We start from the raw sequence: 6,000 nt of genomic DNA, 5'->3' as shown, positions 1-6,000 counted from the left end.
CAAATTTGGGATTTCATTATTGATTCCAAAGCCTTTGATAGTGAACTTAATATGCTCACTGGACGAAGATTGCTCATAGAATTGTTTGATGATTTTTTCTTGATTGGAATAATTTTCGCAGTTTTCCATGCCGTAGGATACGATTTTGTTCTGATTATAAGATTGAACATGTATGTTATCGGTTTAATTATGAGAGGGAGTATTATTTTTATATATTTGATTGGAATTCCATCCAGGCCAGTAGCATTGGATTTAATACCATGAATGGCATTTATGACATGACACTCCTCGATATCAGTGAAGTTGAAAACTTGTGGTACGGAGCCAATACTTCCACGAGATAGATCATTTTGCGTGAAATTGCTCACAAAAAACTGATTAATTTCATCGGCACTGAAATTGCTAGATCCTCCAAAGGATGTATTTTTAAATCCTAGCGCACGAAGGCGAATCCAAACGTCTTTACTTGAAGTCGTATTTGCAAATTTTTCATTGAAATATTTTTTCTTAGCATCATTTATTAGTTTTGTTACTCTATTCCTTAAGTGTTTGAACATGGTATGATCTTCTACACGCATTGATCTCTTCCATGTACGATATGCTAAATCACGGTCTATCATTGACCTCGAAATGTTAGAATTGAACCAAGGTTTGAACTTGGAGCGTTTAGTTACAGTTTTCAAAGGAACAGTGTTCTCAAACAGTTCTTTGATATGTCTGTTGAAATAATTAACTGATTCATTAGAATTGCCAATACTATAAAAATAATTCCAATCAATTTGATTAAACAAAGAAATCGTAAGCCCAGGGTCGATTCGGTTAAAATCACGGTAACAGAATTCTTCAGATGTAAGAACGGTGTCTATATTAACAGAGGCAAATAGCAAGTCATGGTTGGACATAAACGGAACGCCGATTTGATTGAAACGCAAAATATTGTTTATGTTGTTAGTTAAAATATGGTCAATTTGTGAACAACCATTTCTATGAAAATGAGTAGGCTCGTGACCAACTGAGTGAAACGAGAAGTTGGACAAACAGTTTAGAAAATGTTTGGTCTTGTCAGATCTCCCATCAAGCAAGTTGGTATTAAAATCTCCCAGAAAAAGGACGTTATCATATTGATACCTAGGATCACTCAAAATTACATTTAATACATGCGAGCAATCATACATGGGAGGGTTATAAAAAGCACCCACCAGTAGTTTGACAGCATTTACCTCGATTTCTATTAAGACAAACTCAACATTTTGAGCATACATATCTCTCGTTGACTTTTCGATAATTTTGAACTTTATGCCATTTTTCAAATACACTAGAACACCACCTCCAAGTCTACCAACCCGGTCGTTTCTTAATATTGTGTAGTTATCAATTTCTAAAACTTCATTCGAAATGTTATCATTCAACCACGACTCACCTATACACATTATATCTACTTTTGAAATGTGAGCAATATTTCTTAATTCATCAAGTTTAGATAGGTTCTTAGCGCAAATGCTTTGACTATTCATGCAGCATATCGACAATTTATTAGCAATTAGAGCAGACTTCATCACAACACCCGCGATACACAAGCTTGAAGAGGCATTACGACCAGATCCACTACTCATATGGATACAATACTAATACAGCAAGAGCCACAAAAAATCACAGGATTACAATCTACAAACACAAAAACTAACAAAATAAAATTACCACAGGTTCACTACAAATACAATCTTTAACAAGTGACGCATTAAAAACTACACATTCTAGCACAAAAAAAAAAAACGGGCCTCCCGAACTTCATCCTCAGGAAGATGGTCCACCTTTGAACTCCAGCCAGATTCTGTTATCGTTGATTGTTGACGACTTGACATAGCTCATCCTCCGATGTCACAGCACATTCCGCACTACTGTTGGGCAACAAGACGTAGACTATTCCTCCTCTGGTAGATACACGACTCAGCTTTCTCTCCTTTTTCAGTTGAAGGGCAATGGATTTTATCCTCCTAACTTCCGGAACCAAATTCTCGTTCACGTACACGCGTTTTTCCGATTTAAATCCAATTTGAGCTAATGAAAGTGACCGATGCCGTAGATACTTTCCAAAGAAGTCGTTGCGTTGATTGGTAATGGCAAATTGCACCAATATGTAGCAGTTAGCACCTTCTCGGATTGGTGATCTTGATAGCCTTCGAATGTCGACCAGCGGAACAGATGCAGCTGAATACCCTAACGCCAGACACCATTTCCGAAAGTAACTCATCAAATCCTCATCTTGAATATAAGGAACACCACTAATCATCACATCGTTGCATAGTTGTGATCTTTTGATTGAATTTGTGTTGTGTATAACATCCTCTTTCACTTGCGATAATTTCGTGTTGATATCCACAAAGTCAGCTCGAATGTCTTCCAGGCCTCTATTCAATTCATCTCGTAGCTCAGTACCCAATTGGCTAATTTGGTTCTGAGTAGCTTTGTTTTGCGCAGCCATCAATCTTGCTAACTCGTTGTTCGAAATGTCCTGATGCGGCGAATCAGACGAAAATTCAGTTTTATTTCGCTTGTCTACATTGGACGAACCCTGCTTCACCGACATGTTGATTGTTTTGCTCCGCAAACACAGTTGATTCATCGGCGAACCGAGAACAATAGGTGGATGATATGACAGATAGCGTGGCTATTGACGAACAACTTGATGATCAAAAATGAAAATGCGTATTTTTCCAGACAAATCGTCTCTGGATCACTTCAATAACGACAATTATGGTAGATCAGTTGATGATCTCGCGATTTGAGCAGGATGAGAACCTTATCCGATCAATAAACAGTGCTAGTTATAGTTTTTAATGCACTCGATAGACGAATCACGTCCACTTCATTTCTACCACAGTAAAAACCTGGGTTACATTTTATCATCAATGGGTTACATTTTATCATCTGAAAGTTTGAAAAGGATCGGTCAACTGCGTTATTTTCTACAGCGCTTTTTCCGAGATGCAATGTGATGTGGAACTACCTTCAGGACCTGCCGTGCGTTCCGGAAGCGTGTAGAAGCCGTAATTGCAGTCGAAAGAAAAGCTTTACCGCACATTTCGACTAGTATAACAAGTCCATTACATTACAACTTGTATGATATCCAAGTTTACAGCTGTCAGAAAGCAGGATCATATTTTCCGAGTTTCGAAATTGAAACCCCTGACGGTTCTGATTCGTCAGCAAGTGACAAACAAAATCCTAGGGATTAGGTACAGAAAACGTCTGCATTATAAACGTAGGACGATTTTTTTTCAATTCATTCATTTCAATTCTGTTCATCCTTTCGGATATTATCTTAGAAAATTTTCAAGTTAACTCTCAGCCTCCACATTATCATGTACTGTTGATTGCTCGCTATCTAAAGCGATACTGAAACGAAAGCATCTGAAGAATAATTATTCACTTTTGTACTCGCGAGAACAATACACCACGAGCTTGCCATATGTCGAATTTGGTGTCCTTATTGCCAATACGTCTCATGAATCCCTTCTTCTAGACACACACTGCAAACACAAGCGATTCTATATTTGTACGATCGTCATCATTGACAACGCATAAAAATAGAAAAACTCTTGCGTGTAATTTAATCATACACAAACACTCTTCATCTACCTGACGCGAAAACCCTTTTCGTCGAGTCTCCACATCGGATTCGAGTACAAAAATTTAAATAAAATATCAGAATAGCAATGAGACATCTTTCATTTCCAACTATTCCTCCGAAGCGATTCCGCGTCGAGAAAACACTCTGTTCACTAGCTGAAGAATAAAAGTTTTTCGTGGATGCACTAGATAATATTTCTCTTCTGCTCTACTTCTGTGCGTTAGTGCAAGCAGTGCTGTTGTAAAACTTACCGGTACACCTAATATATTTTTTTATTTATTAAGATAGATGTGTTCAAATATTTCCAATCGATTGATGCAAACATCTTTGCGATCTATCAAGGAATGGTCGAGTTGTAGGCGTTCGAAATCTTTCATTATTTTTTGCATGTTCAGTTATTAAATTCTCATTTTACACCCCTGTTAAACGTAGTTCTATATAAAAAGTCCATTACTTTCCATCGAACACCTTTGAAAGGAATGGTTTAATTACCTTTTGTCGATTTTGAAACAACCTCTACCCACATTCACAATATAGTTGTGAATGCCATTTCTGAAAAGGTTAAACCTAACCTGTGATTAAAAATGATTGTAGGTGTCAACCATTGACACATGGCTCTCCGGACTGTTTTGTTCCGAGCTGATGGAACGGGTAGCATATCATGATTGAATATTCAGCATGGTGTCGCGTTTTGCTTCCTCTTTTTTCGTCCTATGCTCGTTCCGCATTATAAATTGTTCCCGGCTGCTCCTCTCGCTGACGGAGCGATAAAGGGTGTGTCACATCAAATTGCATCACGGAAAAAACGCTGTAGAAATTCGCCCAGTAGACCGATCCTTTTGAAAATTTTAGACAGTAAAATAAAAACTATTAAAAAACTTTTGGCATTTTCTTTTTACTCATACTTCGAGCCCAAGCCCGTATGCTCGCACCTTCCTCTTTACCCCGTCCATAAGGTTCTGTACAACGTCAGGTTGTAGTTTTTTTTGAACAGAAATCCATTTTCTCTTGAAGTCCACCTCCGATTTGACAACTTTTGGGTTCTTCCGGAGGGCCTGCTTCATAATCGCCCAATATTTCTCTATTGGGCGAAGCTCCGGCGCGTTGGGCGGGTTCATTTCCTTTGGCACGAAGGTGACCCCGTTGGCTTCGTACCACTCCAACACGTCCTTTGAATAGTGGCACGAAGCGAGATCCGGCCAGAAGATGGTTGGGTCCACGTGCTGCTTCAATAGTGGTAGTAAGCGCTTCTGTAGGCACTCCTTAAGGTAAACCTGCCCGTTTACCGTGCCGGTCATCACGAAGGGGGCGCTCTGCTTTCTGCAAGAGCAGATCGCTTACCACACCATGTACTTTTTGGCAAACTTGGATAGTTTCTGCTTGCGAATCTCCTCCGGAACGCTGAATTTGTCCTCTGCGGAGAAGAACAACAGGCCCGGCAGCTGACGAAAGTCCGCTTTGACGTAGGTTTCGTCGTCCATTACCAGGCAATGCATTTCGGTGTACAGCTTCCGGGCTCGCGTCTTCCCCACCATTTTTTGCCTTTCGTCGCGGTTAGGAGCCTTCTGAACCTTGTATGTACGCAGGCCCTCCCGCTGCTTGGTCCGCTGGACGAATGAACTTGACAAATTCAGCTTATTGGCGACATCCCGGACCGAACTTCTCGGATCACGGCTAAACTGCTTAACTACGCGCTTGTGATCTTTTTCACTGACGGAGCATCCATTTTTGCCGTTCTTCACCTTCCGGTCGATGGTTAGGTTCTCGAAGTATCGTTTTAGTACTCTGCTGACCGTGGATTGGACGATTCCCAGCATCTTACCGATGTCCCGATGTGACAACTCCGGATTCTCGAAATGAGTGCACAGGATTAATTCACGACGCTCTTTTTCGTTCGACGACATTTTTCCAAATTTACGAAAAATTGACAGTGAAGCATGGCCAACGTGATCTATACACTCTTATCTGATTAAAAGCGAAAGCTGAAGATATAATTCTTAAAAATTAAATTTCTACAGCGTTTTTTCCGTGATGCAATTTGATGTGACATACCCTTTAGTCATATTTTGCATAAAACAAAAGCACAGGAAAAAGCGCTAGAAGCACGCTTTTTCCGCAACGCTTTTGACCGCTCGATTTCGTTCCCACCGTTTTGGCGTGTTTTATGGCGCTTCAGCAGGGTCACGGGATGTGCCACGGCGAGCTGACGCCGTGACATCGAGTACAATAGACGAGGAATGGAAATGATGAGTCTTTGAGGAGAAGAAACAACAGACGACAGAGCTTGTAGAATAGATGAAGAAATTGTTTCATAATCGCTGCTATCGGATGCAGGCATTGAATGAGAGTTGAAACGGAAACGAGACAAG

This window comes from Toxorhynchites rutilus, chromosome 2 (assembly GCF_029784135.1).
Source record: "Toxorhynchites rutilus septentrionalis strain SRP chromosome 2, ASM2978413v1, whole genome shotgun sequence".
Taxonomy (NCBI): domain Eukaryota; kingdom Metazoa; phylum Arthropoda; class Insecta; order Diptera; family Culicidae; genus Toxorhynchites; species Toxorhynchites rutilus.
This window is presented reverse-complemented; position numbering follows the sequence as displayed.